Below are 13,450 nucleotides of genomic sequence, written 5' to 3' on the forward strand. Positions count from 1 at the left end.
GTTACACTTTTGCCAGATCCTCGACTGATGCTGCCATGTTTTTCTGCCTGTCGTTCCACTAATAGGTAACCATGTACTTGTTTATTCTTTATGTCTGTGTTTGAAATACAAAGGGAATAATTATTTCATTATTGTTTTGATTTCTAATGAAAATAAAGTCACTGACAGAAGTGAGATTTGAACCCACGCCCATCGGAGACCAGAACACTCAGGTTTCTGGAAGGTATTGAACCTTGAGTCTGGCGCCTTAGAAGGTCAAGGCTGGGCAAAGCCAAAAGTATGATAAAGAGTAGCCGGAGCACGACATATCACTGATCACTGTATTAATGAATGACGGGCGCATATAGAGGAGGAATGTACGACCAAGGGCCTTGGACCATTCCTCATCCATGAAATTATAATTAAGGTCCGATTCCCAGTTACTTTTATTTTAAGCGATGAAGAGCCTGATTGAACAACGAATGATACGATCGATAAACAAGTGAACATGCAGTTTTTATTATTGACAAAATCAAAACCACATGCCCTGTGAAAAATGATTGCCCCTAAACCTAATATTTGGTTTGCTTTAACAACTGCAATCAGGCGTTGTGATAACTTGTGATGAGTCTGTTACTGCTGTGGAGGAATTTTGGTCACTCATCTATGCAGAATTGTAATTCAGCCACATTGAGGGTTTTACAAACCTTCTTTTGAAGGTCATGTCACAGCATCTCAATAGGATTCAGGTCAAATTTGACTAGGCTACTCCAAAGTCTTCATTTTTCTTTCCTTAGGTTCAGAGGTGGACTTGCTGGTGTGTTTTGGATCATTGTCCTGCTGCAGACCCAAGTTCACTTCAGCTTGAAGTCACAAACAGATTCTCCTTCAGGATTTTTTAGTAAACAGCAGAATTCATGGATCCATTTATTACAGCAAGTCTTCCAGGTCCTGAAGCAGCAAAACAGCCCCAGACCATCACACTACCACCATATTTCACTGTTGGTATGACGCTCTTTTTCTCAAATGCGGTGTTACTGCAATGGGACACACACCTTACAAAGTTAAACTTTCAGTATTTTCCCAAAAGTCTTGGGGATCATCAAGATGTTTTCTGGCAAAACTGAGACGAGCCTTTATGTTCTTTTTGCTCAGCAGCTGTTTCGTCTTAGATCTCTGCCGTGTAGATCATTTTTGCCGTCTCTTTCTCATGGTGGAGTCATGAACACTGACCTTAACTGAGGCAAGTGAGGCTGCAGTTCTTTGGATGTTGTTATGGGGTCTTTTGTGATCTCTTGGATGAGTCGTGTTGTGCTCTTGGGGTAATTTTGGTCAGCCGGCCACTCCTGGAAGGTCACTTTTCCATGTTTTTGCCATGTGTGAACAAAAAGTTAGCACAGTTTTAACAGGGGGCAAACACTTTTTCACACGGGGCCATGTAGTTTTGGATTTTGTTTCCCCTACATTTAAAATCTGCATGTCGTGTTCACTTGTGTATCTTTTACTAATATTTAAATTAGTTTGACGATCTGAAACATTAAAGTGTAACAAACATGCAAATAAACAGTGTTGTTAACGTTTTATTTTTAGACCATAACACATAAAGGGCATTAATGGGAACATTAAAGAAGGTTCTTTAAAAAGTAACTAAAAGTTACTTTTAACATGAACTGGTGTAAATAATCAACAAAGTAATTGAGTTACTTTTTGAATGAAGTAACGAGTAACTGTAACTAGTTACTATTTTTTTGTAATGAGCAAAACACTGCAAATAAATATACACAATGGTGTGAAAAAGTTTTATACCACTACAATAGTATGTACTTGATATACAATGCTATTTTTTCTTTCTTTCTTTGTCTTCCAACAGTCATTTAGTTGAATCTTCTGAGGAGAAGTGGGTTCCACACACCAGCTATCAACCAGAAAAGAGGTTCAAGCAGTCTCCCAACTCAGCACCTGTTTCAGCTCTACCAGTAAGAGTGAAGGGGCTGGATGTTCTCTGGTTCAGGCAAACTTTCTTGTAGTTTTATTATGGAAAATAACCTAAATATATTACACAAATGCTTAACGTATAATGTAACTGTGTGTTTTGGGAAGACTATTTTAAGGAATGTAGTGATATTTTGCAATGAGCTCAGACAGCTAACGTGCTTCATTTGAAGGTCATGTTCAGTTCACTTTGTAAAATTTGAATGAAATGTTTTAAAATACACGATTATTGTGTAAGTTATAGTTATTACAATAAACTGTATTTAAATGGGTTGTGGGTTGTGGAAGGAGTTTATAGAATCTTTAGTATTTAAGTCAAAGAATGCAAGCCATATGATACACAGTCATACACCTAATGCTAATTACAAATGCTAAATTGAGAATTAATCTTTCTTTGTGGATAAATCTTTGCTTGATTTGCTGAAATCTTAAAGACAGAATCCTCTGCCAGCTGGTCAGTTACATTTCACCGTCTGTTCTCCTTTCTGTGAATCAGTTTTCTTAATGCTAAACACGTGATTATTGAGTTATAGTTATAGGGGATTCTTAGCCTTGTTAACCCTGTGGTTATTTCTGATCTTAGACGTACAACATAACGTGCTTCACATAACATCCGGTCTAAAACACAGAAAATATATCATCATGTTGAATTATCAGCAAATGTCTAGTATTTCAGAGCTTAGCGTGGTTGTGATCACCTCTGCTTCACACACAAAAGTGGTCGTAAAACAATAAGGAGAGACAAAAGCCCCATGTGCTAGGTGGCCAAGTTTTTAAATAAAAAAATACAATGAAAGTAAATATAAAGTAACCATATCCTGTTAGAGGGAAATAAATTCCACCATTAGGGTTCTCTTAACTGGTTTCATTGTGTAGTGGTTAACATGATTTTCAAAGCCCTTTTTCTCACTCTGGATATATACAGTTCTTGAAAAGTGGGCAGGGGGACACCGATAACCATTGCAGCCGTCTAAACTGTCCTCTGTAGTCCTCTGATGTCTGATTTTACAGCTGAGCAGAACCAGACAGTTATTAAAGCAACTCCTGTTGAACTTTCTAAGCTGGTGAAGGAAGTACATACTCTGTTAAGCCTTTTAACAATGGAGTCGATGTGATTGTCCCATTACATGCCCTGAGAGATGGTGGTGCCCAGGAACCTAAATGACTCCACTGCTGCCATAGTGCTGTTTATGATGGTGAGTTGGGGGAGAGCAGGGGGGGTCACTTAAATCCACAATCATCTCCACTGTTTTAAGCGTGTTAAGCTCCAGGTTTTATGACTGCACCATGTCTCTCAGGCCTTCCTTCACTGAAGCAGGGTCGTTGGCTGAAAACTGATTTTCCAGCTTTTTAGAGTAGCTCCTCTCAGCCAATCTATGAGGATCAATGATGAGGATTAATCTTCCTCATATTAATAAATTAATCATGTACTACAGTATTTGAAAATAACTTAACTGAGAATAGAAAGCTGAGGGTACATTGAGTTTCCCAAAACTGGATTGTTGCAATCTGAAACATGTTACCTGAATCATTATTTATGCTTATTTATGCTGTGCAGGTAATTGTGTGGATCCATAGGTTAGTGGTCATCACATCTGCTTTACATGCAGAAGGTTCTGGGTTCAACTCCCAGTGGGACCATGCAGGTTGTAAACATGAATAAGGTTTATATATTACAAACTGTTACTCAATCCTAAAAATAAATAAACAGCATGTTTCTGCATTGTGCTTGTATCAGTAATGGAGAAAAAACATTCCAAAATGGCTCAAGAGCATGTCTCCACTGTGGGTCAAACCCAAACCTTCTGCATATAAAACAGACATGATGACCACTACACTCCAGTATTAACAATCCACAGCATTACAATTGGATGAGTTTATATCTGATACAGAAATAGCCTTAGCAAGTATGCCTTCTGGTAAATCACCTGGACCAGGATACGAAAATCTTAGCAAAAACTCTGACCTGCCGTCTGGAGAAAGTTCTGCCTTGTGTTATTTCACCTGAACAAACAGTCTTCATCAAGAACAGATACTCTTCTTGTAATATTGGGCGCATGTTGAATGTTATATATAACCCATCTCTATCTGACACTTCTTTGGAGGTGGAGGAGCAGAAGGTAGAGGAGCAGAAGGTGGAGGATCAAAAAGAACAGACTGAAGTCCTTTGAACTTTTGGAGACTTTAGAGAATGTGAGAAAATGTATAACTGTGTGTAGATAATCAGGTAAAATCTTCTTTATGAGTGTGACTTTGTTGAAGGTGTTTATGTCTCACCATAAATCTGATTATCACGAATCACACAGCACAACTTACTCAAAAGTCCAATGCTGAATGTTTCCTGTTTTTTTTTTAACCTAAATAAATGTAAATAAAGTGATGAACACACTGGATGTTGTTGTTCTGTAGACAGTCACACTGCTGCTGAATAATCTGGACTGTACTGAGGATGAAGAATGTACAAGCGTTCTGAGATTTGGGACTGTCCTCACTGCACACGTCATTTATAACTACTGATCCTTACATTTTCCTTCTTTCTCAGTAACTTGGGGTTTCCTCCTGTACTCAGCTGGAGTATTTTCTGAATGTGGAGAGCTCTGATATTGTGAACCTCTAACACGTTTGATGTGCACTCTTTGCTTTGTGTTTCTGCTCGCTGTCCCGTACAGGTCATGATGGAGAACGGACGCTCAAAAGGCTTCGGGTGTGTGACGTTTTCATCTCCTGATGAGGCTCGAGTAGACATCATGGAGATGAACGGCAGGGTGCTGGGCAGCAGGACTGTGTACTTAAGTCCCTCTCAGGCCCTCTCAGAATGTAGAAACCATCTCACCTTCAAAACCCTGCCCAGACCCAAGACCCAACGCCAACAAGAACATCCATCCACAGAGTGAGTCAAAGCCGTCCGATTAGTTTTGTGTTAAGTGCAGTTAAAGATTTAAAACAGAAGAGAACTATTCATGTTAGCAAAATTTACCTTCTGATTGGATGCTAACATGAGATGATTGTCTGCATCTACAGATGTTCCAGTTGCAGATCCTGGAAAAGAAAACCAGCAGCAGTGGAACAGGCGATTCACACCACAGCCTCTCAGACTGGACACACAGGAACTATTCTGATTCTATTTCCAGTGTGTTTTATAGAGACTTTCATGATCTGGAGCAGGTTTTGGTCACAGCTGTGTTTGGTCACATGTAATAATTGGTTTAATACTGAGTGATTGATCAGTGTGTATTATTAAAGTCAGCAATGCAAACACACACATGCACTCAAACATTGGATGCTGAATTTGTTCTGTTTTCTGTAGAAATGAGGATTAGATCCTCTATTATACCAGAACCAGTGTACACTTGCAGCAAGTTTCTGCTCTCAGAAAATGACCTTTAAATAAAAGTGCTTCATTGTTCATTCACCAGTGAGACCAGAGCGTTGATGATAAAAGAACACCGCTGTTCTGTTTATATTATGGAAAACAGACAGTGCTTGTTATTTCTCATGGTTTTCTACATGAGAGTGATGTAAAGCTCATGTTTTTGCTTTCTGTATCTCCTCACTCACTCCTACAGGTGGTAATGCTTTGGATTTGTCTGATATTCCTCTCTGGATGAAGACACTAATGCCATCAGAGAGTTGAATGGAAAGCTGGTGAGCAGGAGGTCACTGTGTATCACTATGGCTGAGCAGTGGACAGAGAGCAGCCGCCACACCAAGCCCTACCTCCATCCATCCAGGAACATGCAGTGGTTCCATCTACAGCGTAAGTCATACTGTCCTCATAATGTCCTACAAAACTTTACTAAACACACACACTGTGTACCGTCAAACACACACATTATGTAAAGTAACACATCTCTGTTTTTCTTTCAGGTCATCGTGTTGTTAATACTAAATTCATCATTTTATTTATTTTGCTTTTATTTATTATTTCTTTCTCTTTTTTACAGAAATTGTTTTATTACTGTAAATAAATATGTAAATAACTAACAGTAATGAAGGTGTTTCATTATTGATCATTCATAAAATTCCCTCTTAATACATGAGAACTTTCATTAGAACTGAAAGAGACGGTGCTGTGAAAAGAGAACAGTAATAACAGAGTTGTGTTCGTGAAAACCCTGAAACAGATCATGTAAATACACTACTCTGACGCTGACACCATTTATTTAATGGATGAATAAAATTGATCTGAAATAAATTCAAATATTTAAGCTGTAATACTGCACTGTATTTAACTTATTATTATTATTATTATTATTATTATTATTATTATTATTATATATTGTTATAATTTTAAATGTATTGATAGATTTTATTTTGAAACTTTATATTTTGATGTTTTATTTCAGTTAATACATTTTTTATTGTATTTAATTTGTGTCGGTTTATGTTCTAATCTCTAATATACACTAAAAGCCTTTATATTTATAAATGTGTATTTAAATCACAGATATTAAAAATTAATAATATGTAAAAGATCTAATATCTACCAAAAAATCACTCAGTGTTGATTTAAGATGTTTGGACATTTATTCCAGCTCATAAATCCTATAAAACATGCAGCATTAAACATGAACTTCCAGCAGATGAACATCTCATAATACTGTCTGGAAGTGAGAAATGTACAGGTTGTTTTACTCCATACACATGAACTTACTTTGATCAGAAACACAATCATACTCCAAATCAATTAATCAATAAAGTCAATAAAAGAATCCCAAACTGCTGTGTGTCTTGTCCTCGCTATTAATGACGTCATTAGAGCTCCACTACTTCTAATGACCTGCTGTGACAGTGAGCTCTAATACACATCACACTGCCACCTACTGGTCATTTATGATTCTGCAACATTCATAGAGTCACTCGGTCAACTTCCGGTTCTCAACTCGGATTCACTCGCTTTATACACAGTTTACAGCCGTTTTTATCTTATTTATGACTGTAATATCGCTCTTCTCTCAGGAACAACAGAAAAGCTGTGAAGACATGATATTTTTCCGCTCTTTACCTCTGTAATGTGCGCATGCGCATAGTGTCAGGTTAAAGAGACCGGGTTACGTCACAGACGGAGGGCGGGCATCTCTGTGACGTCACAGTAAGGCAACGTCTATAATTGGAAACGCGTCTCTGTTTCTCTCATTTCCGAGATTTTTGCTTGTGAGTAAAGAGGCATAAACATGGAGCTCTTCAGAAGGTTGAGAGAGTTTTTTCAAAGCAGAAGATCGAAGAAAACTAAGCAGATTGCTGAAATGAAGGAGAAGCTGGAGCACATGGAGAAAGTAGAGAAAGACTTGGATGCATTTTCTCTTCTAATGTTAGAGAAGATAACAAAAGAGAAAGAAGAGAAAGCCATTCTGCTACAGACGGTGCAAAAGCTGGAGGCTACTTTGGCTTCTGAGCGAAAGCAGCAGGAACAGGACATAACTGAGAGAAGCCAGAGCTGGGCGAGAGAACAAAACAACTGGAGGAACGTGTTGCTCAGCTTGAGTTTATTTTGGAGCAGACCACCATGAAGCTACAGTCTTCCTTGAAAATCAATGAGGAACAGGAGAAAACTGTAGACTGTGAGAGAGAGAGCTGGACAAGAGAACAAACGAAAGTGGAGAAACATGTTGCTCAGCTTGAGGTCACTTTGGAACAGACCACCATGGAGCTCCAGTCTTCCCTGAAAATCCATGAGGAACTGGAGAAAACTGTAGAATGTGAGAGAGAGAGCTGGAAGAGAGAACAAAAACGACTGGAGGAACATGTTGCTCAGCTTAAGCTCACTTTGGAACAGACCACCATGGAGCTCCAGGATACTCAGAATCACTGTGAGAAAATAAAAAATAGTGCAGAGCAGGAGAGAGATCATTTGATCAGAGAGAAAGAGCGACTGGAGGAACGTGTTGCTCAGTTTGAGCCCACAATGGATTTTAAAGAAAAACAAGAGGATGAAAGAAAGAAAACTAAACTTGACATAGAGGAGAGGAACAACTTACAGCTTCAGACCAACAGGGGGCTCCAGGATACCCAGAATCTCTGTGAGGAAGAAAAGAAGACTTCAGAGAATAAAACTGATCATTATATGAGAGTCCGAGAGCGATGGGAGGAAATTGTTGCTCAGCTGAGACAAGAAAACATTCAAAAGAAAAGGAGAAATAGAAAAAGAAGAAGACAAGAGAAACAGAGAGTCTGAACATGTCTTTTTCCTCTTTCTGTTTCTCTTATGGCTATTTATGATAGTTTTACACTTATAGTCAATAGTATAAAGCTGAGTGTAAAGCTATTGTATCTTGTAGATCGTCTCTTTTGATCATTTTTATTTCTGTCTTGTCAAATCTTTTTAATCTTTTTAAATCTTGATTTTAATCTTTTCTACAAAGAGTCACAATAAACACTAATAACAACCATTATTTTTGTCTTCCTTACAAACACCGTATGACCTCCTCATGGATTCTTCCACTTAGTTTATATCCCTCTTGTGGGGCAGGGGGCTGTGGCTCGGGGTCATAATGCTGAGGGGGAGGGAGGTCAGGAGGAGAGGAAACTGGTCCTCAGTGCCACATTGTGCAAAACACCACACACCCTGATAATCTTACACACTTTTTCCGGGTGGTATAGAAGTCTTCCACCTGAGACATCCAGAGCTCCACATCTGCATTTCTGGAGGTGAGGAGCGTCTGAGGGGTGAAGCCTCTGTCACCTGTCATATTATAGACTACATCAGGACAATGTTTACAATTTCTACATATTGTTAAAGTCACCAAGAAGCCAGTCATCACGTCCTGCAGCTGCCTGTAGTCTGTTCCCTACACTGCTATGTGTCAGGATAAAGGAATCATGTGCTGAAGCAGGTCAGTGTGCCACAGTGAAGGGAAACCTGATGTAGCGACTACCCACCTTAATAATAACATCCAAAATGACAGGCATTATGACACTCAGGGGCAGATACCAGACCTATAGCATGAGATTTAATAGAATTATATTATATCTAATGAAGATCTTTGTGAAAAAGTTAATTATATTTAACATTTATATAAAGTATTTCACACAAAAAAACATAAAAGTAATAATAGCTACAGAAAAGCTCCTGCTTCCCTCTGTAGCGGGTTTTAAATCCCATTTAAAATGCTTTCAGTGATTCTACATTCTGTTTCTATGAAGTGTTTTCACAGTTTGCATGTTAATTGGCTGTTTGGTGCATTTAAGTGCATTTTAGGTGAATTTATGAACCACATCTGTCTGGAAAAGACACGTGTCCAAATACTTTTGACCACACAGTGTGTATCAGCTGAAAAGCAGCAGCGGATCAGTCACGTTTCCACTGGGATTCAACTCTGAAATATTACTTTTGATTTTCATTATATGAAATATTTTATATTATATATTTGATATTATTTGTTTAGACTTTTTTTTCCTCAGCATCGCTTGGATTTTCCTCCTGTAGCTCCGAGAGACGCCGTGTTCCAGGTGGAGGATGAAGACCCTCTGCCGGGATGAAGCGAACTGTCGACACCTGGATCTGTGAGTTTCTCTTTAAAACATAGAGTTTATCATTTATTTATTATTGCTGAAAGTATCTCGCTTCTGACACCAAAACTGTTTGATTTTTATCATGCCCAAACGAAACTTAATTCTTGGAGAGGTTTTCCATACGATCTGTTATGCCCGTGGTGCCTTTCTGATATCAGGGAAGAAGAAATACACAGCACACAGAATGCATGTTCTTCCTCTTCTTCTGTTTATTGCAGGTAGCAGAGCGTATTTATACACATACAGAGAAAAGAAACCTGACCTAGTTGTTTCCTGTTTAGACAAGAGGATATACTAGCTGGCGATGTGTGAGTCCAGATAAGACTCCCTGTTTACCTTACAGACTAACATCGATCACATTCAATCACACTAGGAATACCAAACCTAGAAATGATCTCTTTGTTAAAATTTTGACAACTGTTTAGCATTCTCTGTCGCACATGCAAATGCTTCTGGCCACTTACTGAATCTGTCAACTATAACCAACATGTATCTCAAATTTCCTACAGGTTGCATATGTGTAACTATGGCCACTTTGGCAGGGAGTTGAACAGCTTTTAAAAGTCGCCTATAAGATTAAAATGTGCTATGGGATTTCCATCAGCTGTTTTAAAGTCTTTTGCTTCCATGTTTCTGCAAAATCATGCACAACACCATAAGCATACTTAGAATCAGTGTATATAGTCACTACTTTACCTTCAGACTACTGACATGCTCTTGTAAATGCCACCAACTCTGCAGCTTGTGCTGATGTGTATGGTAATGATTTAGCTTCAACTATTACATCAGGTAATCTTACAACCGCATATCCACATAAATACACACCATCAGAAGGTTTTGAACATGAACATCTACATATAGACAATCACCTCTTCCAGGGCCGTATCTAAAGATCGGGCCTACAAGAGGTCTCTTTTTCAATGTGTTTAAGGAAATCATGTGTCAAAACTATCTAAGTCAATATCGTAGCAGATCACGCAGAGCTACTACAGCTGAATGCGGCTGAGAAGAGGCTTAATAGTTAAGTTTTCCGTTGCCAAGAGCGTGGTCTCATAACCAGATCTATGTTGCGCTGTCATATGTTGTGTAAAATAGCTGTTACCTGATGTGAGGTGTACAGTATCAAAGGATGTGACAGCACCGTTTCTCAGCATCCCGGACCATCAGAGCCGCAGCAGCCACTGCACGCAAGCACGAGGGCAACCCTTGTGCTATGTTGTCTAAAGATTTGGAAGATACGCAACAGGGCGATATCTGTCACCGTGTTCCTGGGCTAGGATCCCCGCAGCCGTACCACCACGTTCGTGCACATATAGGTGAAAAGGGTTAGCATAATTCGGCTGACGAGTCAACAAAACCCTGAGGAAGACGTGTCCAGGTGAATTGACGTCCCTATAGGTAAATGTGAAAAGCGGCTGCGTCTCTGAGGCCAAAGGGACACTGAAAAAAGCAGAACAAAGATCAATCACAGTAAAAAATCTGTGAGTCGCTGGTATAGAGTTAACAATGGTAGCTACATCGGGCACCAAAGGAGCTAACGGAATAACTAATTTATTAATCTCACGTAAATCTTGTGTTAACCTCCAGCATTTCTTATCTGCCTTCAAGACAGGATTAATCGGTGTGTTATAAGGTGAATGTGTCTCGTTCAAAACATCTTGTGACAATAAATTGTCAATAACTGGAGCAATGCCAACATTCTTCTCTTTCGACAATGGATATTGTTTAACAAAAATCGGACGGTGTGTTTTCATGAGTGCATGATACGGCTTTACCTGGATTAAACCTGCCTCATCTTTGTGAGAGGCCCATAATTAAGGGTTAACTTACCTAAATTTGGTTCATCAGGCAGGACCTCTGTGGCTCAGTTAAGAGCATAAGGACAGAGAAAAGACAGTGAGACATTGGTTTCAAAAAACAGAATTTCCATTCTCATTTTATGCATCATATCTCTTCCTAAAAGGTTTAAAGGCGAGTTTGGAATTATTGTAAAGCTATGATAAAAATTAGTACCAGTCGGTGTCACTACAGGCAAAAGGTGAGTTACAGGACATGAAATTGGAAATCTATCTATTCCTAATAGAACTTCCCTTTTTCTAGGACCTCCTCCTTGAGTTTTGTGTTGAGGCTGGAATGCACCACTTCCTGTTGCAGTGCAGAGCATAACGGTTAACTTAACCTGGAGCATAGCAGAAACATCTAGCAGCATCTAAATCTCTAGGAAAAAGTATCTAGATGTAATACAATTTCACTCCATGATGCCAAATGATCTAAATAAGGATTAGTTCAATAACCGCACAATTCCTATACATCCAATCTTTACACAGAACAAAGAACAGACACACAACACTTAATACACAGACAATACACACAACACATAACACTTAGATAACACAGCTGCGCAAGGCACCAGGGGGATCGCAGTCTTCAAACAAAAAGAGTAATCCAGTCTCTCCAATTGGATCACAAATTTTGTAAGTTAGGAGAAAAAAAATCGACTATAAAGCCAAAACAAGATTGAAGTCTTTGAAAAATGTTACAGTCTTTTAAAATGTCCATTTTCATTAGTTCCTTTTCGCATTAATTTTTCATAAATCTATTTTTCGGCATATAAAATTATCATGGATTCTTTTGGATACTTCAGACAATATCGCCTGTACTAGACAGACCGTAAAAAACGTCATCTAATCTTGCATCTTACATCTAAGGTGAGGAAACCAATGTCGTGACAAAATCATCCCTCAAAGGAAATTATCATTAATTCAACAATTAATGCATAACCAAGACACGAACACATATGCAGCCCTATTGGCTGGTATACGGGACAATCCCGCAAACAAGGAAGTATCTTAAAACTTACCTTGATGCGTGATTTCCTTTGGATATTGCTGAAAGTATCTCGCTTCTGACACCAAAACTGTTAGATTTTATCATGCCCAAACAAAACTTAATTCTTGGAGAGGTTTTCCATATGACCTGCTATGCCCGTAGGCCTTTCTGATATCAGGAAGAAGAACTACAGGGCACACAGCAAATGCTTCCTCTTCTGTTTATTGCAGGCAGCAGAACGTATATACACACAGGAAGAGAAAATTCTGACCGAAACTTGTTTCCTGTTTAGACAAGAGGATATACTAGCCGGAGATGTGAGCCGAAATAGACTCCTGTTTACCTTACAGACTAACATCGTAAATATTCTATAGACACTGAACAGACAAAGGAATGTGTGTGTGAAACTCTGTGAGAAACATCTTAACACTAACAAGTCAAGTCAAGTTTATTTCTATAGCGCTTTTCACAACAGACATTGTCTCAAAGCAGCTTTACACAAATCAACAGTCAAGGTAAATCTGTGCAATTATGCCAGGCCATAGCTCATTTTGTGTAAGATGAAAACAGTGATGCCGAGGAGACCACGATGATAAACAATGCTATCTTCATGATCAGGATGAAGCGGGGCAGACACCGCTGGGTGGATCCTGTTCCAGCTCAGTGTTGACTTGCTCCCGAGGTCCAGGCTGCGGTGCTGACGGTTCGGGAAGGTGGGACAGAGCTGGGATGCCCTTCAACTGCAGCTTGCCTCTGTTGCGGTTGAAGTGGATGCTGTAGACACGCTGCATGGCCTCGGGGAGGCAGGACAGCACCACGATGTCTGTCGCCAGTTTAGGGAGGCCCAGGGTGGGCACAGGGTGTACGCCTGCACAGAGGGCACTGCAGGCTGTCGGGCTGAGAGGATTTTATGTTGATGCGTGCGAGGCACTCCAGGCAGAAGGTGTGGCCACATTGCAGCACTTTGGGTGTGTTGAAGACGTTGTTGAACTGACTGAAACACACGGCACACTCCAGCTCTGGGAGGTCATCATTACAGAAAACCTGGGCTTCAGAGACCTCCATGGTGCAAGACGTGGTGGTGGTGCAGGGTGTTGTGCATGGTGCTGTAGAAGGCGCTGTGGGCTCCGTGGGGCTG

At 39.6% G+C, this 13,450-nt stretch overlaps 1 protein-coding gene and 2 long non-coding RNA genes across 3 annotated transcripts in view; 2 read left to right on the forward strand and 1 right to left on the reverse strand.

The window, feature by feature from the left end:
* The window catches only part of LOC124384638 (eukaryotic translation initiation factor 4 gamma 3-like), a 1,295,064-nt gene that overhangs the window by 230,144 nt on the left and 1,051,470 nt on the right, over positions 1 to 13,450 (reverse strand). The window lies entirely within an intron of this gene.
* The window catches only part of LOC124384781, a 277,817-nt gene that overhangs the window by 199,267 nt on the left and 65,100 nt on the right, over positions 1 to 13,450 (forward strand). The gene's annotated exons all lie outside the window — the stretch shown is intronic.
* On the forward strand, positions 4,083 to 5,051 carry LOC124384777. Its single transcript, XR_006925593.1, has 3 exons — positions 4,083 to 4,164; positions 4,641 to 4,861; positions 4,993 to 5,051. It is a non-coding gene; the product is annotated as an uncharacterized LOC124384777 (long non-coding RNA).

This window comes from Silurus meridionalis, chromosome 4 (genome assembly GCF_014805685.1).
Source record: "Silurus meridionalis isolate SWU-2019-XX chromosome 4, ASM1480568v1, whole genome shotgun sequence".
Taxonomy (NCBI): domain Eukaryota; kingdom Metazoa; phylum Chordata; class Actinopteri; order Siluriformes; family Siluridae; genus Silurus; species Silurus meridionalis.